Below are 13,203 nucleotides of genomic sequence, written 5' to 3'. Positions count from 1 at the left end.
ATCTACTGTGATTCTCCCGGAGTGAGGACACAGCTGGAATAACCCGAGAAAAAGACAAAACAATGGTTCTCGTACGAAACAGTGAATGAGATCATGACAGCACATCGAAAGAAAGGGGTTGAATATCTTGGTAAATCAGAGATCGATCTCTTCGTACCAACTCGTTAAACACTCAATTGATGCTGTGGAACGGAGAAAGGTCACCAAAGAAACAAGGTATTGTCAATGTGGCTAAAAATGTGAACTTGCTAGTCAAAAACTCTTTTATAGTTTGTGGTGTGGCCATTGTCTTACCGTTTGTCACACATAATGTTATTCGTAATTTAAAGTGTGGCTATTGCCAAACTTTTCGTCACACATAGTGAGGTACTGTATGGCTAATCATATCTTATAGACACTGGAGGTTATTGTCAACGTGGCTAAAAATGTGAACTTGCCAGTCAAACACTCTTTTGTAGTTTATGGTGTGGCTATTGTATTACCGTTTGTCACACATAATGTTTTTCCTAAGTTAAAGTGTGGCTAATGTCAAACTTTTCGTCACACATAGTGATGTATTGTGTGGCCAATCATATCATATAGACACTGGAGGTTATTGTCAATGTGGCTAAAAATGTAACTAAACACATTAGCATAAATTCAAAACATTTTTTTTCATAAGTTTAACAAACCCAACAACATAAATTTAAAACAGGTTTACATTACCAAACCTTCACTAATAAGTTATAAATTCAAAATATTTGAAACTACTACTAATTACTACCAACCTCAAACTTTCTCATAAGCTCATCAGATTGTTTTTGCCTCCTTTCTTCATTTTCCTTACGTTCTTTTTCCATTTGTTCCATTCGTTGCTCGTTCTTCCAACTCGTTTCTTGATTTCCTTTCATTTTCTAGTTCTTTTTTCATTTCGGCTCTAACTTTTTGAACCTAAAATTGTTAAAAATATTAGCATCATAACTAATAAAGGGTTAATGTAAGGCGAAACCTCAAAGCCAAGTATGGGTGTTCACGGTCCGGTTTTCGCGGTTTTTCGTCAAACTATAAACCAAACCGTTGGTAACGGTTTTTAATTTATGTAAACCAAAACCAAACCGTATACCTTTTAAACCGGACCAAACCAAACCGTTACTAACGGTTTGGTTCCGGTTTGGTTTCATGGATCTGAACCCGAACCAACCCGTTTATATATTACACCCACAAAATCAGTATGTAATTTTCATTTAAATTTTTAGTTATAAACCGAACCAACCCGTTTATGAGTACACCACATGTATATTAAATTATAGTGTTAGCAGTTTTTATGTTACCACATGTGGTGTGAAATATGAAACGGTCTATTTCATTTGCTTTCCCTGGTTGATATGTTATACCTAATTATATAACAAAACGAAAATTGATAAAGATAACTTACAAATGCATGTTCTGACTCATCCGTACAAAAATCAAATGCACCAAGGCTATTAATGTTGAGCTCGCCCACCCAATACTTTTTCTTGCTTTCTTTGCTAAGGTGGGCATCTAAGAATACTTCAATCCACTTAAATTTTCGACCATGTTCTTTTTCCTAATAAGAAGTAATGTAATAAACGTTAAAGCACAAACAATTATAATTTTTGACCTATTTTTTTAAGATTGAATTTACAAATAAAACTAGCTTACCAAGCAGATACGATGCTCATCAAACCCTATTGAACCGCACGTATGCTGAGATATACTGCCATCATTACCCTCTTTCGTGCGGTTGTCTCTCCCGCTCGCGGACTTCTTTAGCCATTTTTCTGTGTTCCAACCCTATAAAGAGAGAAAAATATATGATACATATATAGGGTAAAAAATATAAAAATAAAAACTTGAATCGACGCATAGCACAACGACCTTCACGCACAATCACAATAGACAACTTTACTAAAAAGTCCTAACATGTATTCACACATCGTATCATGGCAAATCAACCAAACATTCATCATACAACTTAACTTATGATCACTTAGTTCACGAGATAGATTATAACATGCACAAACTGATTTTATTCACTATGAAAAGATGAAGTATAAATTCTACAAAATTTACCACAGTAGAATATTTGAATTAGGTTTCTCAAACAATTTTTATTATATTTTTCTCATGCATACAAAACTCACAATAATTCAAGAATTAAAGATATGTACCAACAATTCAGCAGATTGCACAACAAACACTTGTTTAATGGTTCTATCAACTCATTAATCCAAATTGTGCAAGACCAATTGGGTTGTCTTCAAAGCTCATAATACTAATTTTCAGAACTGGAACTAACCCGTTTGGTTTTGTCATTAGGGAGTTATGGTGTCGGAAAGACAGACCAGAATATAACTCCCCAAATCAGCTTTGACCAGTGTTTTTGTAAAATTATAAAAACTATACAAAACTCGTCCAAAAATTAAAACTTTTACCTCTCTGGAAACTAGACTCATAGTACTATATCCTAGAATCAACAATCATTCAATAATCATCGTTTAACATCAAGTCACATACCAATAAATAAACAAAAACGAATCTGTCAGCAATGAAAGAAGATGTATTAAGCTTCAATTACAAGTGAAATACATACATTTTTAGTGATGAAAGAAGATGTACTAAGCTTCAATTACAAGAAATAACACTTAAAATTAAAAATCCCCAAACTTGGTTCTTAGGGTTCTTCACACTCAACACGAATCCGGCAAAAATCGAGATAAAATTGATGGAAACCGACACCATACGTGAATTCCTCTCGCAAAAATAATAAGATTAGAGCCCGGAATCAAAGGATTTGGTTAAAAATTGAGTGAGTTAGAGAATTAAAGATGAAAGATGGTGGGTGTAGAGATATGAAGAAGAAGAAGAAGAAGAAGAATAAGAAGTAATGAAGAGAAAGAAAAAAATGTAGGTTAATTAGAAATTAGATTTAAGAATGAAAGGGTAATTCAAAATTTTTTGAAGAAAAGAGGGGGTGAATTTAATTTGAAATTTTGAGGGAAGTAAAATTAATAGGAAATAAATAGAATTAAATATTTTTACTTTTAATTAAAATAAAGAGTTGTTAGTGTGTGTGTGTGTGTGTATAACAACTAATTAAACCTTAAATAATATAACAAATTGTATTTTAAATATAAAACATATAAAATAAATACAAGTGATATTTATAGTTGCTCTAAAAGAGTTGTATAAGAGTGTAGTATTCAGTGTTAACGCCCAATAATAAACCATACGCTTATTAGTGGGTCATCCTAGTTCTTGATTGGTGTTAGTGTCTCATTATAGCATCTATCATGTCACAGTTGCTCTAAAAGAGTTGTATAGTAGTGTCATTAGTCATGGTTAAATGTTAACGCCCGAAACACACCATACTTTCGTCAATAGGCCTTATTTGGCTATCATTAGTCATAGACTCATAGTTAGATGTTAGTGTCTGATGGTTACGTCATAGTTGCTTTAAGAAGTTTGTATATGACTATCATTAGTCATACTTAGATGTTAACGCCCAAAACATGTCATACATTCATCAATGGGCCTTGAATGGTACTAGTGGCCATTATAGCATCTATCATGTCCCCGTTGCTACAAGAGGGTTGTATATGAGTGTAGTGAGCCATATGCATAGTTGGTCGTTATACTTTGCATTAATGGGCCGTCTTGGGCCTTGATTGTTGTTAGTGACCCATTGTAGTCTCTATCATATCATAGTTGCTCTAAAAGGGTTGAATATGAGTTTAGTGAGTCATAGTTTGGTTAACGCCCAACAAAATGTCTTACTTTCATCAATGGGCCTTATCGGACCTTAACTGGTGTTTGTGGCCCCTTATAGCCTTTATCACATCATAGTTGCTCTAAGAAGGTTGTATATGAATGTCATTAGTCATAATTAGATGTTAATGGACGATAACATGTGATACTTTCATCATAGGTCTTATTGGGCCTTGTTGGTGTTAGTGGCCCATTATAGCCTTTTTCATGTCATAGTCGCTCTAATGGGTCATATTAGGGCTTGAAATCTCTTAGTGGTCTATTATGGCATGTGATATGTAACATTAGATATTTAAGGGTTATATCGTGTTATAGGGAGTCATATTAGACCATAATAGACAAAAACAACTCATACATGTCCTAATGGATCATATTGGGCCTTGAAATCTCTAATGGGCCCATTATGCATATAATTTTAAATTGTGTCTTAAGAGGTACAACTCGCATAACCCGTCAATATACATTAAACATAGGGGTGGCAAATGGGTTGGGTTGGGTCGAAACGGTTATGGGTCGGAACGGGTTATGGGTCGAAACGGGTCAGGTCCAAACGGGCCAATTAAAAAAGGGGTTGTTATGGTTTGGGTCGGAATGGTCAGGGTCAAAAGGTTCGGGTCAAAATGGGTCAAGGTCGGAACGTGTCAAAACAGGTTTCGGGTCGATTTTTTTAACAAGGACAACGGAGGAAATGTTTTAGTTTTTTTACTTTTTCCGTTTTTTATTTATAATTTGACTTATGATTTTTTTTATTATTATTTTTGAATATTTTTTTAAATTGTGTCTTAAGAGGTACAACTCACCTAACCCGTCAATATACATTAAACATAGGGGTGGCAAATGGGTTGGGTTGGGTCGAAATGGGTTGGGTTGGGTCAAAATGGGTTATGGGTCGGAACGGGTCTGGGTCGGAACAACTCAATTAAAAAAAATCGTTGGTGATAATAAGTAATGTCAACAATACCAAAAGTCCTAACATGTATCCACACATCACGTATAATATCCGAACATCACGTATAATATCCGTAGAAACTTGTCTTTTAATCAAAGATAGTACATATTTTAAAACTTATTCATAATTCATTATCAATATTAGAAACTTGCACTTTGATGTGTATTGGTGTCCAAATCCGAGCACTTGATCTTCGGCTTTTCGCTTCCATTTGTGGGCTTCACCTAAAGCAATCAAGTACCAAATATTAGTTATTGCCAATATTTAAATATTATATATAAATAAGATATTAATCCCAGAGTAACATTAGTCAAAATATTAAGCCAAACAAGGTCCAGCGTAGTCTATACTGGCTACCGTTATGCAACTCCAAAGATTCAATTTATTATGTATCTTAACTCGCCCGATTGATCATAAGCTTTGCGTACCTGTTTCTAATCAACATGATTTTAACTCATCAACATAATTACAACTCATTTAAATTAATCTTATGCTATTTCACGTCTCAACTAAAATTAAATTTTAGAAACGGTTACAACTTTTCAACATATTATTTACAACCCGTCTAAACAACTTAACGACATTTCTATAATTAAATCATGCTATAAATTTAATATTCACCAACGAGTCAAATCTTCATCTAGTTACTATATTATTATTATAATCGACAAGCTGGTCCGAAACCCAAATCAAACCGTACTACACAATGCTAGTACTATTTATATTCTAGACACGAGTAATTACCACTTAGACATTTGGTAGGGTAAACTTCAAATTGTAACGAGTTAAAACAACCAGTACACACTAAGTATAGTCAAAAGAATCAACTTTCAATTAATGGGTCAAGGCGGCGCGTATCCATTTGATATTCATAATAAATCAAAACATACTAATAAGACTTGTAACTTCTTAAAATAGATGTAAGATAAACTTACCTTTGTTCGTAGGAGCTTGATTACACTTCGTCCATTTGACTCGTTGGCTTCCAAGCTTCAACATACCTAGCTTGTTAAAGTCAACTTTCAACAAGTTAGAATACATAATGTGGACACTCGGTATTTTCATACCACTCTCATTCATACCGAATAATTAACAAACCAAGAATCATCAATGTGTTCATCAAGTTATCAGTTAAACATTTTCAAGTCATTTATCCACTTCCCCCGTTTTAACGGTTAACTCAGTACATATACGACTAGGCTCTACTTAGAAACTTCATACATTATGGCATTAATTTACATTAAAGTAGTTATGTCATAATCTCTTCTAAACAAGTGCGCACACCATTTATTATTATGAAAAAAACTATTTTCAGTGCTGCACCTTTTGTGCAGCACCTATTCACCTCAACTTTTGACCAGTTAAAAGTCAGAACTAACTTAATATGCTCAAAAGTAAAATGTAGTAAACTCACTGAGGTTTCCAAGCATATAAAGTTCACCTTTATCGGAGCTACGGTTTATTATATGTGATTTTTAGCAAAACAGGTCAGCAAACCTATTTTTTGTCAAAACAGTATGCTGAATCTGCTGTATTGCTCTAGAAACTAATTGTTTTGAACAATATTTCATCCGAAACAGCTTTTCATGTTCACATATAAAACGTAGTAGACTCAAGGAGCTTTTCAAGAATATAAAATATATCTTTCTCGGAATTTTATACTACTTTATATGATTATTCAAAGAACAGGACAACAACATAATTTAACTTCAAAAAACATGCTGTCATCATTTTAATCTACTGTTTTGATCCATTTTAAGTCTGAATTAGCTTATCGTGTTCAAAGATGAACCCTAGTACATAAAAATAGGTTTTCAAGCATGTATAATACACATTCACACGATTTTTCTATGATTTTATACGAACTTTATTGACAGCAGTAATATGAATTTCACATCTTAACAACTCTTTTAATTCCTTGTTCGTTGAGACATTTTCACAAACACCTTGTGTGCATTCATTTGAAATCGTTACTTTAAATCTCTACGCACGATCTGAAATGGCTATTTGCTCATACATTTTAACAATGACCTCTTATGTTCGATGCATTACAACAATCAACTTATGTGTACAGATTATAATCATATAACCACATCCATAAAAGATCTCTAATTTATCAACTGTGTTCATCAAATATGGTATACTCTTGAACACAGTTTGACACTACTATGATAGAATCAACAATTATAACTAGTAATAGATCACATAATCAATATTATCACTATCAGTTTATCAATAATCACATAAAACACGTACTAGATCATCATGCATGAAGTGTAGATAACAAAGCCCCAGCTTTAGGGTTAGAAACACTTACCCAATAATCGATCTACTAGACGATGATTATGTATTTTCTAATGCTCGATTTGATAATCGATTTGAGAAGTGAAATCATCTGTTCTCCTTCTTGCTCGTTCTCTTCTTCTTGCTTGTTTTCTTCTTCTGTCCACACACACGTCCAGAACATCCAAAAATATACATCATCCACCCTTTTGTTTTATTTCCTCTTTGACCCCTCTTTGGTTTAAAATCCATATTTATAAAAATCTTGAAATTTGGGATGTTACATAATCGTTGTTTAACATATATCGAGTTACAGACCAATCAATAAACGAGAATGAATCTGTCAACCAACTGATCTCAACAAAACTCAAACCCTAACATTTTTTGACATCTCTAGGGTTCTAATTAATCATGTTGAAAACCCCTGTTAGATTTGATCGCAGGATGGTTGATGAAGTTTGGAGCAAGAATCAAAGTGATGAAGAAGAGTAATGAGCTTCAATCGATGTTTATGGATTAGGTTTGTAATTGGGAGGAGGTGAAGGTGATGGTACTTAGGAAAAATAAAGCGTTGTAGCCATGTAAAACTAAACTACTCTATGGTCACACAACTTCGTATAAGTGGCCATATATTTTAAGTGTTTTAGCCACATTACTAATAATAAAAATGGTTGTTAGTCATATTTCGCCACATTACTAAAAATGTGGCTAACAAATGTGACATTGGGCCCACAACGTAATATAAGTGGCTATATCTTTTACCTTTAGACACATCTCTTATCAATACAGTAGCCGTTCGTTACATTTGGCCACACTATTAAAACATGTGGCTAGTTAAATGTCACAGTTTGTGGCTAATACATGTGTTTTTGGTCACATGTATCAAAGATCAAACAAACTATGACTGTAGGTCACATTTCGCCACACGTTTTTATAATGTGGCTAGATTTTGTCACAGTTTTTTCAAAGTGTAACGAAAAGTACCTGAGTAGGTATAGAATGGTCACATGAAGAATAACATGTGTGGCCAAAACATTCTGGAAGGTTTTCAAACATGGTCAAAGACCTTTTAGCCACACATTTATGCCGAAGTGTGGCAAATCGCCCAGACCACATGTGTGGCTAAAAGTCGATATTCACGTAGTGATGATTTATTGGTTGTTGCAAGAGCAAATCCGTATAATTTGATATTGTTCAGTAGAACAGTCTTCATGTTCAGGCCCGTGTCATTGCTGTGTCCGTTCACTGTTTTCGATTTATTCTTGTTTGTTATTGTTGTCATCGGAATGTTCGTCGGTTATGAATTTTTTGGGTTGATTGGTTTGTCAAAGGAAACTTGTATGTGGTACTAGTATGGAATAAACCTGGACAAAATGGAACGGGCGTGTGTGTCGTTGACGACATAAGTGAAAAAAGGAGGCCAGTGGCAAGTCGTGTGAACTATTGCTCATTTGGATGATCTTTCGGATAGGGGTTGGGTTAACTGATCGTGTGTACAGTTATAGAACCCTTGGTACCGCTTGCTTTCCATGAAAGTTCTATTGTTGTTATAACTGTCTGTTAGCTGGTTTGGAACCCGTGTGTACGGTATAGTCTGCCTGTTAGCTGGTTTGGAACTGTGATTATTACTTCTTGTTCGTTTTAGAATTGTGAAGTTATTTATGTTCAATACTGATCAGTGGTTCAACATATAAAAGGATCAACATCTTATGATGGGCAAAGTTATTTGCCGGGATATTACAAGTAGGGTTCATCTCATGGAGTATTGGTGTGGCATGGGTTGGGATAACAGAGACCGTGGGAGCTGGGCACAGTCGACTTGGTAGGTTGCGTAGAGATGAGACATTTTAAGAGTCGATGTCAAAAGGTTTGGAATTATGCTATTGAGAATGTATATGGGGTTGATGCATCGGGACTTAGTGAAGGCGGTGAAGACTCTTGGATTCAAGATTCTTGTATGCTTTATTTCTGTTACTCACTTCAATAAAGCATTGGTGATTTTTTTTAATTAAAAACATTTGGAAGATACGAGTTTTTTTTGTATCATCGGAAGAAGTGAACAAACTTTCGAGTTATAAAGTCTTGGCTCACTGAATTGGGTAGAGCTAGGGGTTTTAGTTTGCCGACATGAAACCTAGAGCCACGGGAATGACAGCTTGAGTGCATTCGGAGGTTTGAACATGTTTGGGGTTTTGGTAATAGTGAGAGCACGCAGCGTGTTCTAGGTTCGTTTCCAAGGGGACGTTGGGTTGGGAAGATCGAGAAATCCGAATGTGAAAATCTCTCATGGTATAGTCTGCTGATTTGGAGAGTGTTTATCCTCTGGAAGTCTTTGTAGCCGATAGTGTGAGTAAGTAAGGGCTGGTTAAGATTGAGGATGAGTCATTGCCGGGTTTTGTCATGGCTGGGTCTGAGATGACCGGATTGGAGCTCTCGGGAGCTTCAATGGGTCTTTCAAGTAACTGATGAGAATGGCAGCTGCAACTAGGGTGTGGATTGGTGGAAATCTTAGCTTGTTCCTATGGAACTAGAGGCTTAAAGAAATTGTGTTGTTGAAGTTTTAGCTTGTTCTTGGAACTAGAGGCTTAGTAGATTTCTGTACAGAAGATTACTAGAGCTACTGGATGACTGGGTTATTGTTATTTGTTTGGACGGCGGGCTGAAGTTTATCGCAAGGCCTTCAAGTGGGAGATTGTTGGGTTATGAAGGCCTTTGGTCCGGTTTTATTAGGGCCCGGTTTTGATTCCTAATTGTGTTTAACTCTAATCCGATGTATTATATATACCAATCATGCAATTGTAATCTTTGTTATGAGCTAATAAAAAAACCTAGTTGCAGCCCGTGGATGTTGTGTCGTTTATATTTTCGTTTATGCGTGTTTATCGTTGTGCATATGTGTCTTGTTTCGCTTCCGCACGCTGCTTTGTTCCTAACACCAATATCCCAAAAACTACATCCATTTAAGCAATGAAGATTTGTGTAAGGAAATCGTAGTTTAGTAATAGTATATGGCGAGTGAGTGAAGTATTAACTTACTTTCAAAATGGCTTGATTGAAATTTGAAAGTGATGGCTGTAGTTTCTGTTTTCAGCTACTCTTGTTCGATGGTTCTTTTAGCAAGGAAAAACAAGTTTATTTTTTTTCCCTTGAAGTGAAGAGGTTCTTATTTTAATTTTAATAAAAAATTGCCCTTTTGGTCCCTTTTGTTTGGGGAAAGTTGTGGATACATATCTAATTCAAACAAGATATGGTTTTATCTATAATTCCATTATCTACAATGGCAAATAGTGCCACCAGAAACTAAATTCATAAAATGAAATGTTTTTTGAAGGAGAGTAACTACCAGAGAAAAGGATTACAAATGAAATGTGAAAATGCATGTGTTGTGTTACATTTTTCTATATAACATAAAGTAAAACATGATGGTGTCTACAATCTCAACAACTAACTACCTCAATGATAACAACTACAAACATAAATATAATTATCACTAGCCCTCAAGATTTTGGTATAAAAAAGGTGAATATAGTATAGTAGTTGAGGAAAGTTATGTACAAAATTTTAAACTTATTAGCATATCACATAGACAGAAAATAACATTAACTCTATCTTCAACCGGAACAAAAGATTGGCTACTCATATCTCTCCAATCTGAAATTCCCGAATTGTTGGAATAACAAGAAACACAACGACCGAGAAAAGGAAACCAATGACAAATCCGACCCATTCAACCAAATTAGTGATAGAAACTTGTTTATTCTTAGATGCCTGATTTTGCTGCAACAATTCTTGAACTCTATCACATTTTGTAAAGAATTCACCACATAAACCCGCGTTTCCTTCAAAACTAGAGTTTGAAAAGGTCGAAAATTGGCCTCCAGAGGGAATAGGCCCCATTAAAATATTGTACGCAACACTAAACTTTGACAAGAAATGTAGTTGTACCAAACAGTGAGGTATCTCCCCAGACAAATTGTTATGAGACAAATCCAAAGTCTGTATCCTGAATAATTTCCCCAAACTACTTGGAATATTACCTGATAACTTATTGTATTTTAGATTCAAAATCTCTATATTCACAAGACTTCCAAACTCGGGCCAGATTGGACCCGTGAGAGAGTTGCTACCGAGGTCTAGTGTTCGTCTATGTTGAACCCCATAACTGTATGGCACCATTTTACCACTCATCCCGCGCCTCTTGAACATAGGTAACTCCAAAGGATTCCTTAACGAGACATTAAGGGACCGAAGGCCCAGTAATTCAGTGAGGCTTATTGGAATGCCACCGGTTAAAGAGTTGTTTGATAAATCCAGGTAAACAAGACACTCCAGATTTCCTAAAAAGGGGGGAATCTGTCCGTTCAACCGGTTACATGCCAAATCCAAAATCTTGAGTTTTGTTAGACCATCTAACCACAAGGGAATTATACCCGTGAGATTACAATTTCGCATCAAAAGATTCTCAAGCATTTTGAACTGTAGGTTCGCAATAGATGGCATTTGTTCATTGATAAAGCTTTGTGTGATGACCAAAGTGGTGAGATTATGGCAGTGTTGTAGAATTTGGAAGGAAACAGAGAGGTTATTCAAGTTTAACCTTGAAATGGAAAGAAGAGATAAAGAGTTAAACCTTTTGAAGCTTTCTGGAATTCGTCCCGTCAGCTTATTCCTATCTAGATATATGGTTTTTAACAATGCGCAAGCAGGCAAATTATCAGGAATATATCCTGAAAACTTGTTAAAAGCCAAATCAAGAAAGGCGAGGCTGATCATCGACGAGCAGTTTAAACTTATCGAACCCGAAAATGAGTTGTTTCTTAATATCAACGAAGAAATGGTGCGAGAATTCGACAGCGAAACTGGTATCTCACCATTCAACTTATTTGAATGAGCAGCAAAATAAGTTAAATTCGGAAAGGTGTGAAAGAAATCAGGCAGATTTCCTGAAAACCCATTCATTGAAACATCTAAATAAACAAGATTTGAGGGATGATTATTATGAAGCTGACCGATTAAATTGTTATCTTGAAGAAACAATCTAGACAAACTTGGTAAACTGAATAGATAATCCGGTATGATTCCGTAAAACAAATTTGCATCTAAAGAAAGCCATTCCAAAGAACCACAATTCTCAAATTCAGATGGAATCTCACCATTAAAGAAATTTTCCCCAAACTTAAGAACCTTAATTCCGATCGAATTGATACAAAAACCGGATGGAAATGGACCTTTAAAGTTATTATCAGAAATGTCGAATAATTGGACTGAAGGCAGGTTTATATTATCCGGTAAAGAACCAGAAAAATAATTAGAACTCAAATCAAGAACTTGTAAATAAGGCAATTGGAATATTGAAATTGGGAGAGTGCCTTCGAGTAAATTACGAGATAGATTTATCGTTCTAATCTGGTCTAGATCGGTTAACAAATCGGGCAAATTACCGACTAAATTTTTCTTGGATAGTTTTAATCCGATAACCTTACCCGAGAAATCACATGTGACACCATCCCAATCGCAGCAATTCGGAGAATTTGAAGTCCACGAATTAATGGTGGTTTCCATTCCGTCCATGAAATGTTTCAATACCATGGAATCATTGGAATTGCAGGTGGAGTTGAAGTGAGCTGTAACTAAAATCCCACAAAACATAGCAGCCACACATAACTCAAGTACATTCATTTGGAAGATTGGAATAATATGATTTAATATCTGGGGTTGATAGTTAAATCATGTCCAGTGATTTAGAAGATATTATATGAGTCCAAGAGAGTAAATGTACGAAATTTGAACATCATCAACATGAGAAAAATGGGAAAAATGGAGGGAAAATGTATGATTGTTTTGATTAATATATAGTAAATAAAAAAGAAATACTTAATTTATGAATTATTTATAGTACTTTCTGATGTGGTGTAGTGGTACTAAATCTGGACATGGGCGATTCAATTAAGGAAGATCGGGATTTTTGTGATATTCATTTGAATCTTGAGGTCGTCTGGGTTTTACCATCAGTGGGTCTTTGTTGGACTTAATTCCCGTCCTCAAGTCAATGAGGCAGGTTGGGTCGACCCATCGAGCCTATGACGGATTGGTGTCTTGTTAATCAAGTTGATCACGTAACTTGTTTTACATGGAATAAGTTACTTGGTGTCGGTGAACAAGTTGAACTAATGACTTGGACAACAAGGAATTTATTTATTAAT

General features: G+C 35.1%; 1 pseudogene; it reads right to left on the bottom strand.

The window, feature by feature from the left end:
• Window positions 1–10,636: 10,636 nt before the first annotated feature.
• LOC143541556 (phytosulfokine receptor 1 pseudogene) lies at window positions 10,637–12,679 on the bottom strand (annotated as a pseudogene).
• Window positions 12,680–13,203: the final 524 nt, after the last annotated feature.

This window comes from Bidens hawaiensis, unplaced genomic scaffold, assembly GCF_021521415.1.
Source record: "Bidens hawaiensis isolate Kalapana, Puna unplaced genomic scaffold, B.hawaiensis_p1.1 tig00000820_1, whole genome shotgun sequence".
NCBI lineage: Eukaryota > Viridiplantae > Streptophyta > Magnoliopsida > Asterales > Asteraceae > Bidens > Bidens hawaiensis.
The sequence above is the reverse complement of the archived record's forward strand: the minus strand, read 5'-3'. Positions and strand labels throughout refer to the sequence as shown.